The sequence below is a fragment of the Ambystoma mexicanum genome, chromosome 6p, assembly GCF_040938575.1.
Source record: "Ambystoma mexicanum isolate Mex_15411 chromosome 6p, UKY_AmexF1_1, whole genome shotgun sequence".
NCBI lineage: Eukaryota > Metazoa > Chordata > Amphibia > Caudata > Ambystomatidae > Ambystoma > Ambystoma mexicanum.
Window position 1 is genome coordinate 538,385,235 of NC_090935.1, and position 16,581 is coordinate 538,401,815.

Genomic DNA, 16,581 nt, shown 5'->3' on the forward strand with positions numbered 1-16,581 from the left:
TTCCTTTCAAAAATACAAAAAAGGTAGCAGGCTCCCCTCTCTCGAAAGAACAAGGCATGATAACCTGTTCAGTGGTTATTAACCACATTGAGAGTTCGCAGCCATTGCTTTTTGCTCACTGTACCTTCACAGATGGGAAATATCCATTTGCATATCAGTCTTTGTCCCGCCCACAAAGGCAGTCCAGCAGACAGGCCTTGTTCTGTCGATAGAGGGGCGCCCGCTACCTTTGCAAACTAAATTTCAAGGAACCTGGGATTGGTAACCCTAGGTCTCCTGGGGGCAACCAGACGTGGTCTCCCTCTCACTGTGCTTAGAGAGGCATCAGCTTCACCTCACTGATGATCCCCAACAAGGGTGAAACACGTGTATGGGGTTGCTGGTGGTACTCTCGTTCAGGTTGGAATTGCCATTGCATTTCGGTGCTGGACTGCCCCTGGGCAGGACAAAGACTGATATGCAAATGGATATTTCCCATCTGTGGAAGGCACAGTGAGTAAAAGCAGTGGCTGCGAACTCTCAAGTGGTTAATAACCACTGAACAGGTTATCAGGCCTTGTTCTGTCGAAAGAGGGGCGCCCGCTACCTTCGCAAACTAAATTTCAAGGAACCTGGGATTGGTAACCCTAGGTCTCCTGGGGGCAACCAGACGTGGTCTCCCTCTCACTGTGCTTAGAGAGGCATCAGCTTCACCTCACTGATGATCCCCAACAAGGGTGAAACACGTGTATGGGGTTGCTGGTGGTACTCTCGTTCAGGTTGGAATTGCCATTGCATTTCGGTGCTGGACTGCCCCTGGGCAGGACAAAGACTGATATGCAAATGGATATTTCCCATCTGTGGAAGGCACAGTGAGTAAAAGCAGTGGCTGCGAACTTTCAAGTGGTTAATAACCACTGAACAGGTTATCAGGCCTTGTTCTGTCGAGAGAGGGGCGCCCGCTACCTTTGCAAACTAAATTACAAGGAACCTGGGATTGGTAACCCTAGGTCTCCTGGGGGCAACCAGACGTGGTCTCCCTCTCACTGTGCTTAGAGAGGCATCAGCTTCACCTCACTGATGATCCCAAACAAGGGTGAAACACGTGTATGGGGTTGCTGGTGGTACTCTCGTTCAGGTTGGAATTGCCATTGCATTTCGGTGCTGGACTGCCCCTGGGCAGGACAAAGACTGATATGCAAATGGATATTTCCCATCTGTGGAAGGCACAGTGAGTAAAAGCAGTGGCTGCGAACTCTCAAGTGGTTAATAACCACTGAACAGGTTATCAGGCCTTGTTCTGTCGAGAGAGGGGCGCCCGCTACCTTTGCAAACTAAATTTCAAGGAACCTGGGATTGGTAACCCTAGGTCTCCTGGGGGCAACCAGACGTGGTCTCCCTCTCACTGTGCTTAGAGAGGCATCAGCTTCACCTCACTGATGATCCCCAACAAGGGTGAAACACGTGTATGGGGTTGCTGGTGGTACTCTCGTTCAGGTTGGAATTGCCATTGCATTTCGGTGCTGGACTGCCCCTGGGCAGGACAAAGACTGATATGCAAATGGATATTTCCCATCTGTGGAAGGCACAGTGAGTAAAAGCAGTGGCTGCGAACTCTCAAGTGGTTAATAACCACTGAACAGGTTATCAGGCCTTGTTCTGTCGAGAGAGTGGCGCCCGTTACCTTTGCAAACTAAATTTCAAGGAACCTGGGATTGGTAACCCTAGGTCTCCTGGGGGCAACCAGACGTGGTCTCCCTCTCACTGTGCTTAGAGAGGCATCAGCTTCACCTCACTGATGATCCCCAACAAGGGTGAAACACGTGTATGGGGTTGCTGGTGGTACTCTCGTTCAGGTTGGAATTGCCATTGCATTTCGGTGCTGGACTGCCCCTGGGCAGGACAAAGACTGATATGCAAATGGATATTTCCCATCTGTGGAAGGCACAGTGAGTAAAAGCAGTGGCTGCGAACTCTCAAGTGGTTAATAACCACTGAACAGGTTATCAGGCCTTTTCTGTCGAGAGAGGGGTGCCCGCTACCTTTGCAAACTAAATTTCAAGGAACCTGGGATTGGTAACCCTAGGTCTCCTGGGGGCAACCAGACGTGGTCTCCCTCTCACTGTGCTTAGAGAGGCATCAGCTTCACCTCACTGATGATCCCCAACAAGGGTGAAACACGTGTATGGGGTTGCTGGTGGTACTCTCGTTCAGGTTGGAATTGCCATTGCATTTCGGTGCTGGACTGCCCCTGGGCAGGACAAAGACTGATATGCAAATGGATATTTCCCATCTGTGGAAGGCACAGTGAGTAAAAGCAGTGGCTGCGAACTCTCAAGTGGTTAATAACCACTGAACAGGTTATCAGGCCTTGTTCTGTCGAGAGAGGGGCGCCCGCTACCTTTGCAAACTAAATTTCAAGGAACCTGGGATTGGTAACCCTAGGTCTCCTGGGGGCAACCAGACGTGGTCTCCCTCTCACTGTGCTTAGAGAGGCATCAGCTTCACCTCACTGATGATCCCCAACAAGGGTGAAACACGTGTATGGGGTTGCTGGTGGTACTCTTGTTCAGGTTGGAATTGCCATTGCATTTCGGTGCTGGACTGCCCCTGGGCAGGACAAAGACTGATAAGCAAATGGATATTTCCCATCTGTGGAAGGCACAGTGAGTAAAAGCAGTGGCTGCGAACTCTCAAGTGGTTAATAACCACTGAACAGGTTATCAGGCCTTGTTCTGTCGAGAGAGGGGCGCCCGCTACCTTTGCAAACTAAATTTCAAGGAACCTGGGATTGGTAACCCTAGGTCTCCTGGGGGCAACCAGACGTGGTCTCCCTCTCACTGTGCTTAGAGAGGCATCAGCTTCACCTCACTGATGATCCCCAACAAGGGTGAAACACGTGTATGGGGTTGCTGGTGGTACTCTCGTTCAGGTTGGAATTGCCATTGCATTTCGGTGCTGGACTGCCCCTGGGCAGGACAAAGACTGATATGCAAATGGATATTTCCCATCTGTGGAAGGCACAGTGAGTAAAAGCAGTGGCTGCGAACTCTCAAGTGGTTAATAACCACTGAACAGGTTATCAGGCCTTGTTCTGTCGAGATAGGGGCGCCCGCTACCTTTGCAAACTAAATTTCAAGGAACCTGGGATTGGTAACCCTGGGTCTCCTGGGGGCAACCTGACGTGGTCTCCCTCTCACTGCGCTTAGAGAGGCATCAGCTTCACCTCACTGATGATCCCCAACAAGGGTGAAACACGTGTATGGGGTTGCTGGTGGTACTCTCGTTCAGGTTGGAATTGCCATTGCATTTCGGTGCTGGACTGCCCCTGGGCAGGACAAAGACTGATATGCAAATGGATATTTCCCATCTGTGGAAGGCACAGTGAGTAAAAGCAGTGGCTGCGAACTCTCAAGTGGTTAATAACCACTGAACAGGTTATCAGGCCTTGTTCTGTCGAGAGAGGGGCGCCCGCTACCTTTGCAAACTAAATTTCAAGGAACCTGGGATTGGTAACCCTAGGTCTCCTGGGGGCAACCAGACGTGGTCTCCCTCTCACTGTGCTTAGAGAGGCATCAGCTTCACCTCACTGATGATCCCCAACAAGGGTGAAACACGTGTATGGGGTTGCTGGTGGTACTCTCGTTCAGGTTGGAATTGCCATTGCATTTCGGTGCTGGACTGCCCCTGGGCAGGACAAAGACTGATATGCAAATGGATATTTCCCATCTGTGGAAGGCACAGTGAGTAAAAGCAGTGGCTGCGAACTCTCAAGTGGTTAATAACCACTGAACATGTTATCAGGCCTTTTCTGTCGAGAGAGGGGTGCCCGCTACCTTTGCAAACTAAATTTCAAGGAACCTGGGATTGGTAACCCTAGGTCTCCTGGGGGCAACCAGACGTGGTCTCCCTCTCACTGTGCTTAGAGAGGCATCAGCTTCAACTCACTGATGATCCCCAACAAGGGTGAAACACGTGTATGGGGTTGCTGGTGGTACTCTCGTTCAGGTTGGAATTGCCATTGCATTTCGGTGCTGGACTGCCCCTGGGCAGGACAAAGACTGATATGCAAATGGATATTTCCCATCTGTGGAAGGCACAGTGAGTAAAAGCAGTGGCTGCGAACTCTCAAGTGGTTAATAACCACTGAACAGGTTATCATGCCTTGTTCTGTCGAGAGAGGGGCGCCCGTTACCTTTGCAAACTAAATTTCAAGGAACCTGGGATTGGTAACCCTAGGTCTCCTGGGGGCAACCAGACGTGGTCTCCCTCTCACTGTGCTTAGAGAGGCATCAGCTTCACCTCACTGATGATCCCCAACAAGGGTGAAACACGTGTATGGGGTTGCTGGTGGTACTCTCGTTCAGGTTGGAATTGCCATTGCATTTCGGTGCTGGACTGCCCCTGGGCAGGACAAAGACTGATATGCAAATGGATATTTCCCATCTGTGGAAGGCACAGTGAGTAAAAGCAGTGGCTGCGAACTCTCAAGTGGTTAATAACCACTGAACAGGTTATCAGGCCTTGTTCTGTCGAGAGAGGGGCGCCCGCTACCTTTGCAAACTAAATTTCAAGGAACCTGGGATTGGTAACCCTAGGTCTCCTGGGGGCAACCAGACGTGGTCTCCCTCTCACTGTGCTTAGAGAGGCATCAGCTTCACCTCACTGATGATCCCCAACAAGGGTGAAACACGTGTATGGGGTTGCTGGTGGTACTCTCGTTCAGGTTGGAATTGCCATTGCATTTCGGTGCTGGACTGCCCCTGGGCAGGACAAAGACTGATATGCAAATGGATATTTCCCATCTGTGGAAGGCACAGTGAGTAAAAGCAGTGGCTGCGAACTCTCAAGTGGTTAATAACCACTGAACAGGTTATCAGGCCTTGTTCTGTCGAGAGAGGGGCGCCCGCTACCTTTGCAAACTAAATTTCAAGGAACCTGGGATTGGTAACCCTGGGTCTCCTGGGGGCAACCTGACGTGGTCTCCCTCTCACTGTGCTTAGAGAGGCATCAGCTTCACCTCACTGATGATCCCCAACAAGGGTGAAACACGTGTATGGGGTTGCTGGTGGTACTCTCGTTCAGGTTGGAATTGCCATTGCATTTCGGTGCTGGACTGCCCCTGGGCAGGACAAAGACTGATATGCAAATGGATATTTCCCATCTGTGGAAGGCACAGTGAGTAAAAGCAGTGGCTGCGAACTCTCAAGTGGTTAATAACCACTGAACAGGTTATCAGGCCTTGTTCTGTCGAGAGAGGGGCGCCCGCTACCTTTGCAAACTAAATTTCAAGGAACCTGGGATTGGTAACCCTAGGTCTCCTGGGGGCAACCAGACGTGGTCTCCCTCTCACTGTGCTTAGAGAGGCATCAGCTTCACTTCACTGATGATCCCAAACAAGGGTGAAACACGTGTATGGGGTTGCTGGTGGTACTCTCGTTCAGGTTGGAATTGCCATTGCATTTCGGTGCTGGACTGCCCCTGGGCAGGACAAAGACTGATATGCAAATGGATATTTCCCATCTGTGGAAGGCACAGTGAGTAAAAGCAGTGGCTGCGAACTCTCAAGTGGTTAATAACCACTGAACATGTTATCAGGCCTTTTCTGTCGAGAGAGGGGTGCCCGCTACCTTTGCAAACTAAATTTCAAGGAACCTGGGATTGGTAACCCTAGGTCTCCTAGGGGCAACCAGACGTGGTCTCCCTCTCACTGTGCTTAGAGAGGCATCAGCTTCAACTCACTGATGATCCCCAACAAGGGTGAAACACGTGTATGGGGTTGCTGGTGGTACTCTCGTTCAGGTTGGAATTGCCATTGCATTTCGGTGCTGGACTGCCTCTGGGCAGGACAAAGACTGATATGCAAATGGATATTTCCCATCTGTGGAAGGCACAGTGAGTAAAAGTAGTGGCTGCGAACTCTCAAGTGGTTAATAACCACTGAACAGGTTATCATGCCTTGTTCTGTCGAGAGAGGGGCGCCCGCTACCTTTGCAAACTAAATTTCAAGGAACCTGGGATTGGTAACCCTAGGTCTCCTGGGGGCAACCAGACGTGGTCTCCCTCTCACTGTGCTTAGAGAGGCATCAGCTTCACCTCACTGATGATCCCCAACAAGGGTGAAACACGTGTATGGGGTTGCTGGTGGTACTCTCGTTCAGGTTGGAATTGCCATTGCATTTCGGTGCTGGACTGCCCCTGGGCAGGACAAAGACTGATATGCAAATGGATATTTCCCATCTGTGGAAGGCACAGTGAGTAAAAGCAGTGGCTGCGAACTCTCAAGTGGTTAATAACCACTGAACAGGTTATCAGGCCTTGTTCTGTCGAGAGAGGGGCGCCCGCTACCTTTGCAAACTAAATTTCAAGGAACCTGGGATTGGTAACCCTAGGTCTCCTGGGGGCAACCAGACGTGGTCTCCCTCTCACTGTGCTTAGAGAGGCATCAGCTTCACCTCACTGATGATCCCCAACAAGGGTGAAACACGTGTATGGGGTTGCTGGTGGTACTCTCGTTCAGGTTGGAATTGCCATTGCATTTCGGTGCTGGACTGCCCCTGGGCAGGACAAAGACTGATATGCAAATGGATATTTCCCATCTGTGGAAGGCACAGTGAGTAAAAGCAGTGGCTGCGAACTCTCAAGTGGTTAATAACCACTGATCAGGTTATCAGGCCTTGTTCTGTCGAGAGAGGGGCGCCCGCTACCTTTGCAAACTAAATTTCAAGGAACCTGGGATTGGTAACCCTAGGTCTCCTGGGGGCAACCAGACGTGGTCTCCCTCTCACTGTGCTTAGAGAGGCATCAGCTTCACCTCACTGATGATCCCCAACAAGGGTGAAACACGTGTATGGGGTTGCTGGTGGTACTCTCGTTCAGGTTGGAATTGCCATTGCATTTCGGTGCTGGACTGCCCCTGGGCAGGACAAAGACTGATAAGCAAATGGATATTTCCCATCTGTGGAAGGCACAGTGAGTAAAAGCAGTGGCTGCGAACTCTCAAGTGGTTAATAACCACTGAACAGGTTATCAGGCCTTGTTCTGTCGAGAGAGGGGCGCCCGCTACCTTTGCAAACTAAATTTCAAGGAACCTGGGATTGGTAACCCTAGGTCTCCTGGGGGCAACCAGACGTGGTCTCCCTCTCACTGTGCTTAGAGAGGCATCAGCTTCACCTCACTGATGATCCCCAACAAGGGTGAAACACGTGTATGGGGTTGCTGGTGGTACTCTCGTTCAGGTTGGAATTGCCATTGCATTTCGGTGCTGGACTGCCCCTGGGCAGGACAAAGACTGATATGCAAATGGATATTTCCCATCTGTGGAAGGCACAGTGAGTAAAGGCAGTGGCTGCGAACTCTCAAGTGGTTAATAACCACTGAACAGGTTATCAGGCCTTGTTCTGTCGAGATAGGGGCGCCCGCTACCTTTGCAAACTAAATTTCAAGGAACCTGGGATTGGTAACCCTGGGTCTCCTGGGGGCAACCTGACGTGGTCTCCCTCTCACTGCGCTTAGAGAGGCATCAGCTTCACCTCACTGATGATCCCCAACAAGGGTGAAACACGTGTATGGGGTTGCTGGTGGTACTCTCGTTCAGGTTGGAATTGCCATTGCATTTCGGTGCTGGACTGCCCCTGGGCAGGACAAAGACTGATATGCAAATGGATATTTCCCATCTGTGGAAGGCACAGTGAGTAAAAGCAGTGGCTGCGAACTCTCAAGTGGTTAATAACCACTGAACAGGTTATCAGGCCTTGTTCTGTCGAGAGAGGGGCGCCCGCTACCTTTGCAAACTAAATTTCAAGGAACCTGGGATTGGTAACCCTAGGTCTCCTGGGGGCAACCAGACGTGGTCTCCCTCTCACTGTGCTTAGAGAGGCATCAGCTTCACCTCACTGATGATCCCCAACAAGGATGAAACACGTGTATGGGGTTGCTGGTGGTACTCTCGTTCAGGTTGGAATTGCCATTGCATTTCGATGCTGGACTGCCCCTGGGCAGGACAAAGACTGATATGCAAATGGATATTTCCCATCTGTGGAAGGCACAGTGAGTAAAAGCAGTGGCTGCGAACTCTCAAGTGGTTAATAACCACTGAACATGTTATCAGGCCTTTTCTGTCGAGAGAGGGGTGCCCGCTACCTTTGCAAACTAAATTTCAAGGAACCTGGGATTGGTAACCCTAGGTCTCCTGGGGGCAACCAGACGTGGTCTCCCTCTCACTGTGCTTAGAGAGGCATCAGCTTCAACTCACTGATGATCCCCAACAAGGGTGAAACACGTGTATGGGGTTGCTGGTGGTACTCTCGTTCAGGTTGGAATTGCCATTGCATTTCGGTGCTGGACTGCCCCTGGGCAGGACAAAGACTGATATGCAAATGGATATTTCCCATCTGTGGAAGGCACAGTGAGTAAAAGCAGTGGCTGCGAACTCTCAAGTGGTTAATAACCACTGAACAGGTTATCAGGCCTTGTTCTGTCGAGAGAGGGGCGCCCGCTACCTTTGCAAACTAAATTTCAAGGAACCTGGGATTGGTAACCCTAGGTCTCCTGGGGGCAACCAGAAGTGGTCTCCCTCTCACTGTGCTTAGAGAGGCATCAGCTTCACCTCACTGATGATCCCCAACAAGGGTGAAACACGTGTATGGGGTTGCTGGTGGTACTCTCGTTCAGGTTGGAATTGCCATTGCATTTCGGTGCTGGACTGCCCCTGGGCAGGACAAAGACTGATATGCAAATGGATATTTCCCATCTGTGGAAGGCACAGTGAGTAAAAGCAGTGGCTGCGAACTCTCAAGTGGTTAATAACCACTGAACAGGTTATCAGGCCTTGTTCTGTCGAGAGAGGGGCGCCCGCTACCTTTGCAAACTAAATTTCAAGGAACCTGGGATTGGTAACCCTAGGTCTCCTGGGGGCAACCTGACGTGGTCTCCCTCTCACTGTGCTTAGAGAGGCATCAGCTTCACCTCACTGATGATCCCCAACAAGGGTGAAACACGTGTATGGGGTTGCTGGTGGTACTCTCGTTCAGGTTGGAATTGCCATTGCATTTCGGTGCTGGACTGCCCCTGGGCAGGACAAAGACTGATATGCAAATGGATATTTCCCATCTGTGGAAGGCACAGTGAGTAAAAGCAGTGGCTGCGAACTCTCAAGTGGTTAATAACCACAGAACAGGTTATCAGGCCTTGTTCTGTCGAGAGAGGGGCGCCCGCTACCTTTGCAAACTAAATTTCAAGGAACCTGGGATTGGTAACCCTAGGTCTCCTGGGGGCAACCAGACGTGGTCTCCCTCTCACTGTGCTTAGAGAGGCATCAGCTTCACCTCACTGATGAACCCCAACAAGGGTGAAACACGTGTATGGGGTTGCTGGTGGTACTCTCGTTCAGGTTGGAATTGCCATTGCATTTCGGTGCTGGACTGCCCCTGGGCAGGACAAAGACTGATATGCAAATGGATATTTCCCATCTGTGGAAGGCACAGTGAGTTAAAGCAGTGGCTGTGAACTCTCAAGTGGTTAATAACCACTGAACAGGTTATCAGGCCTTGTTCTGTCGAGAGAGGGGCGCCCGCTACCTTTGCAAACCTCTTATCCTAATGGCCATCAGATCTACCCCTTTGTCTGCAACTAAAATGTCACCATTTGAGCTGATGACTGGATGCAGAATGGTGCTTCCCGAGCATCTGCTCTACAGAACCCAATAGCAGACATTGATCAATGCCTCCACAACTCATGAGTATGTTGAAAATCTAAGAAAACACCTTCAACATGCTTTTGCCTATGCTCAGCGAAATCTAGAAAGATCTTCAGACAGCATGAAGACCCACTATTACTTAAAGACTACCAGAAAATAATACAATGTAGGAGCCCGGGGCCCTCATTACAAGTCAGGCGGTGGACCATGGGGCTATTAGCACCATGGTCCATGCCGGATTCCGCCATGGTGGATGGCGGAATTACCGCACCATTCCAAGGTGAGTGGGGCGGTAATTCCCCATTCACCATTTGCCCTTCCCCATTCCCATTTTTGCCCCATAGGGCATAATGGGGATGGGGAAGGCGCTAATTACGGCACCGTAAAATACGGTGCCGTAATTAGCACCAAGGTCGCTTAGCGCCTTGGACTTTAACGCCTGCAAAAAGCAGGCATTAAAGTGTGAATCAGGGTTTAAGGATTAACGCCTGACTTGTAATGAGGGCCCGGGTCTACTTATACAATTTCCAAAGGAACCAGGCCAAACAGGGCACATTTTTGCCTTCCTGGAGGGGTCCTTTTAACTTTGCAATACAACCTTCTTCTTGGTTCAGTGAGACCGGGGGGATTCAAAGAGAGGGGTGTGATATAAGGGTACATCGTTCAGAAATAAAAGAACTTTTGACATAAAAATATATAATTAAGGGTTCCAGCTGGGCATCTCACGCTAGGCATTGACTTAGTTGGAGTGCTGGGTTGAAACCACTTACAGACAGAAAGAAACTAATTTCAGAGGGCATTTCCGAGAGAGAATCATATAGAAGGTCACGTCCACAAATGACCATCCATGCCATTCTGATCTTTTTCCAGGAGACTGTCTTACCTGAAGGCCATTCAAGTCATTAACATCTTTCAGCTTCAGTTTTAAACTCCTGGGCAAACTCCAACAAACTGCAAAAACAAGAGAAAGACATGTAAGAAGGCTGTGATGATTTCATAAATTAAACCCCAGTGATAATATTGGGCATCAAGGTACCTTCAACAGGTCTGGCTAGGTACATGGACATAATCTAACCCAGAAATATAAATGCATGAACACTTTAAATATTTGAATCATACTAGAATTCTTCACCTCGTTTACAACTACACAGAACTAACCACCTCTACAACAAATGCATGACTGCTAATGCATTAGGGCCCACATAACTACTGCAAACCTTTATCACAATTTCCTTGAGGGGTTCTTAGAAATTGTTCATCCAATAACTGCTTCTAAAGAAGTGACAAAAGTTCAAGTTCAGACTTGAAGCAGAAAAAAAATTCAGAAACTGAAAAAAAGGTTCACTTCATCACACATTCTTATACACCTGGACCCTGCCGACATAATTCGTAGATAATAACCACTGCATTATTGGCTGCACATCAACTCACCCTTGATTACCACTTCAATAAATGTCGCCCACCACCTCAAACCACTGGAGTGTCACTTGCCGACCTCTCCCGGTAGAAGAAACCTGACTCAGCCGGGTCAACTGTGAAGCGTTCTTGGGACCTCCACAATCAGCATCATTGAACCACCACCGTTTGACCGCACTGAGCACTCGCACTTGTCCCTACTGGACTCCCGATTGCTGCCAAGGCCTCCTAAATCCTAAGTGCCCAACTGAGCCTGATCAGCTTGCATCATAGTTCAAACACAGGTTCAATTTGTCAGCCCACCAAGAACTGAATCCAGGTACCGATCCGCGGGCAGCAATGCCACACAATGGGTATCGTTGTAAAGGGGAGAATCTCCCCTTTCCAACGATACCCGCCTCGATCTCCGGCTTCAAATTCAGCCGGAGATCAAGGCGGAGAAAGGTGAACACTCGCCTTCTGTTTTCACCGCAGCAGCCCGAAATGGCTGCTGCAGTGAAAATTACTTTCACTTTCACGCCGACGTGCTTTACGCACGTCCACGTGAAACTGAAGGTAATCCAGCCCCCTGGCAGTGAGGGGGGACCGCCCCCTCACATAGCCCAGGGGTTGGATTACAGTTTTGAGCGATCCCTGCTTTGCAGGGATCGCTCAAAACAAGGTGCCAAAAAGCTTGGCACTGCGTATGCACTTCCAAAGACGAGATACCTCGTCCTTGGCACTTAAAGGGTTAAACAATGCAAGATGGAGTTACACCAGTATTTAGTAGACAAGACGCCATTGATCTAAGAGTTAAGATGAGAAGGGAAGAGGCATGAATAAGAAGGTGGGTGGGGCTTAAGTCATGTGGCCTAGATTCACTTGCACCTGCTCACCAACTGCAAATGAACAGAGGCTGGAGGGTTGCTCATTGATATGAAGACCATGAGCCATACATATTGGGTCTTTCATGTCACCCGGCTAAAACCCAATTACAGTTGGGATGACTTGGTGATGGCTCTGGTCATGGATGGTGAGACAGAGTAGGAGACTTGTTACACGCAGAGCCCACCAATGATTCTCTCAAGGGAGTTCCACTCTCCCCAGACCTCACCAAAGAGCAAAGGTGAGACTGCCGGCAGTTGTTGGACCAGTAGTCAGGTCTGTTCTTCTTGACTCCAAGGAAGATCGATTGGTACATCCATGACATCGACACTGAAGCCTGTGAAGAGTAGGATTCACCGGATGTCGGACAAGGTCAAAGATATCATCAAGGAGGAGGTCTCCAAGATGTTGGCCTTGAGGTGATTGAGCCTTCCTGCAGCCCCTGGGCTAGCCCGGTGGTACTGGTCCCTAAAAGGTCCATTAGCGGAAAGACCGAGATCTGCTTTTGCGTGGACTATCAGGGTTTCAACTCTGTCACAAAGGCAGATGCACACCCTATCCCTTGGGCAGACAAGCTAATCGACAGGTTTGGTGCTGCCCGATTCATGAGTACATTTGACCTCCTGGCCGGATCCCGGCAGGTCCATCTGACTGATCTTGCGAAAGAAGGTCTGCATTCCCCACCCTGTACAGGCATTACCAGTTACCTATTATGTCATTTGGTTTAAAGAATGCCCCTTCCACCAGAGGATGGTGAACCAAGTCCTAACAGGGCTGTAGGATTTCAGTGGAGCCTACCTGGATGACAATGCCATCTTCAGCAACATCTGGGAAGATCATCTATCCCACTTGGAACAGGTGCTTCAAGCCATGCATAAAGCTGGCTTGACTATCAAGTTGTCCAAATGACAGATAGCACAGCGTACTATAACTCAGCTAGGACACCAAGTCAGTGGCTTTAGGAAACAGCCCCTTCAGACCAAATTCCAGGTGGTGATGTACTGGGATGTCCCCATCACCCAGACCCGAGTTAAGGCCTTCCTGGGCCTCACACGTAATTACCAGCCTTACATTAAGGGGTATATGACTCTTGCCATTCCCCTGAACAATATAACCTCAAAGAAGCTGCAGAAAAAGATCAATTGGGCCTCTGCTTCTCAGTCATCCTTTCAGAGCTTAAAGGATGGCCTGTGCCAGGCCCCCGTTCTGAAGATCCTGGATTTCAGCAAATAGTTTATCATACAGACAGATGCTTGTGAATTTGGCATTGGTGCAGTTTTAGCACTGCTGAACTCTGAAGGGGTAAAACAACCTTGTGTGTACCTAAGACCAAGCAAGAGCACAGAGGGGCCACTATTGAAAAGGAAGCATTGGCAGTAGTTTGGGTAGTACACAAGCTGAAGCCCTACATTATTGGGTCTCACTTCACTGTCCAACCTGACCACAGCCATCTGAGGTGGCTTATGGCCATGCTGGAAGAAAACTCCAAGTTACTGCTTTGGGCCATATCTCTGGACATGGACATCCAACACCCATTGTGCAGCAGTCCAATGCAAAGCTTGGAGGATGAGCCAAACCCTTAGAAGGGTGAGTCTCATCCTTTTTGGCTGGGGGGTGTGTGATGATTTTTCATCTGACAAGTGTTTTATTTTTTATTTTTGTGTTTTATGGTTAAATAAACCTTGTAACATTATATTACAGAAAATACAATTTCATAATGTTTATAACATTATACATTTCAATCCATATACCATACAAATAAATCACATGTTTCTCTAATTCATCTAGTTCAAAAGTTATTATAGTTAAAAGGCAATTGATGAAATCAATATTATAATAGAAATAGTTATATCATATAAAAAAGGAAAAAATGTAATCATACTTTCTCCAAACATGTACCCAGCCAAATATGATACAAAGTGAAATTTGAAATCATACTGTTTTCAGAATATAAGAGGCTCCAGGATTGATCAGAGCAGACATTTGCCAGTTTATAGCACACATTATTATAGCCTTTAACATATAGTTTCCATAGTTCACAGCAGTCTGTTAAAAGATGTCTAGTGGTTTCCACCTCTTTATTACAAATACGACATAGATGTTCCTGATAAGGGATATTCTTTCATGAACCCATTCTTGACATCATATGGAGAAGTCCTAATTGTATCTGCATTATAACTCTTCTCACCTTTCCATTATAAAGATTTCTTAGATAGTTACAATGTGTGTCCACTGGACAACTTTTCTTCACACAAAGCATATGCTTCTTTTGGTTACTCAGTAGTAACATATTAGTATTGGTATTTCTATCCCATATTTTCTGCAATATTTCATCTTTTATTTACACTAATGAGATGTTCATATCCATTTCCAGAACAAAACCAATTTCTTCAAAGAAAGAATAAAGAACCCTTTTCCATTTTCATAACCCATTAAATGGAGAATATTGCCTCAATAGATCGACAAAGATAGATAACATAGATTCTGTATTATTTTCCAAAGCAAGCATTTTAACAGAAAAAATTCCAGTGGCTGTCTTTTTTAAGGTGCTTATTGTTTCTACCAGTATTGAGCTTGATAGTCCTGGTGCCCTTTGCCAAAGTCTCCCCTCCAATTTTTGGGCCCATTTACAGGGTAATTCATAGAATTTCGCAGAAAAGTGTCGCAAGCGGCTGGCGCAGAGTGTCCGCGTGCGATTGTCTGCGCCAGGCACGTGCGCTAAAACCGATTTCCGCGCACAGCGTATTCATGGATTTCAGGCTCCCAAACCAGCCGTGGCGCAGAGTATCGCAGCGACCCTGCAGCAGCGCCAGTAACGCCCCCAAGAACGCCCTCGCGCAAGGAAAAGCCATCAAAATCGCTAAATCATCGCAAAGGGCTGCGCTAACCCTGGACCAGTCTACAGGGCTGCCAAACAAGGAACGCAAAGCGGGTAACGTGCATATCAGGGGTACGCATGAAGTTATACACGCGATTAGCCAGGGTACGTGTATTACAGGGGTACGGGAAGTTCTACACGCGATTGGCCAGGGTACGTGTATTACAGGGGTACGTGTGAAGTTTTACACGCGATTAGCCAGGGCACGTGTATCACAGGGGTACGCAGGAATTATCACACGCGATTTGGCTGGGTACGTGTATTACAGGGGTACACGGGAAGTTCTACACGCGATTCGGCTGGGTACGTGTATTACAGGGGTGCGCGGGAATTCTCACATGCGATTTGGCCAGGTACGTGTATTACAGGGGTGCGCGGGAATTATCACACGCAATTTGGCTTGGTACGTGTATTACAGGGGTGCGTGGGAAGTTCTACACGCGATTGGCCAGGGTACGTGTATTACAGGGGTACGTGGGAATTATCACATGCGATTTGGCTGGGTACGTGTATTACAGGGGTACACGGGAAGTTCTACACGCGATTCGGCTGGGTACGTGTATTACAGGGGTGCGCGGGAATTCTCACATGCGATTTGGCCAGGTATGTGTATTACAGGGGTGTGCGGGAATTATCACACGCGATTAGGCTGGGTGGGTCCTCACAGGTGTTCCCTGTACACCCTCCACGGCCCCTGCAGGCAGCCCACAAAACAGGGGACTACCCTGCACACCTGCTCATGTCCCCCTGCACCCCCACCCCCCAGCAGTGCAGGGGCAGCCTCCACCAGGCCCCCACCCATGTCTCCCAACACCCCCACCCCCCAGCAGTGCAGGGGCAGCCTCCACCAGGCCCCCACTCATGTCTCCAACCACCCCCACCCCCCAGCATCCAGGGGCACCCTCCACCAGGCCCCCACCCATGTCTCCCACCACCCCCAACCCCCAGCCACCAGGGGCACCCTCCACCAGGCCCCCACTCATGTCTCCCACCACCCCCACACCCCAGCATCCAGGGGCACCCTCCACCAGGCCGCCACCCATGTCTCCCACCACCCCCACCCCCCAGCATCCAGGGGCACCCTCCACCAGGCCCCCACCCATGTCTCCCACCACCCCAACCCCCAGCCACCAGGGGCACCCTCCACCAGGCCCCCACTCATGTCTCCCACCACCCCCACACCCCAGCATCCAGGGGCACCCTCCACCAGGCCGCCACCCATGTCTCCCACCACCCCCACCCCCCAGCATCCAGGGGCACCCTCCACCAGGCTCCCACCCATGTCTCCCACCACCTCCACCCCCCAGCAGTGCAGGGGCACCCTCCACCAGGCCCCCACCCATGTCCCCTATCACCCCCACCCCCCAGCAGTGCAGGGGCACCCTCCATCAGGCCCCCACCCATGTCCCCTATCACCCCCACCCCCCTGCCACCAGGGGCACCCTCCACCAGGCCCCCATCCATGTCTCCCACCACCCCCAACCCCCAGCAGTGCAGGGGCACCCTCCACCAGGCCCCCACTCATGTCCCCTATCACCCCCACCCCCCTGCCACCAGGGGCACCCTCCACCAGGCCCCCACCCATGTCTCCCAGCACCCTCACCCCCCAGCAGTGCAGGGGCACCCTCCACCAGGCCCCCACTCATGTCTCCCAGCGTGCTACGTGTATTTCAGGGGTGCGCGGGAAGTCCCACTCGCGAATAGCCTGGGCGCGTGTATTTCAGGGGTGCGCGGGAAGTTCCACACG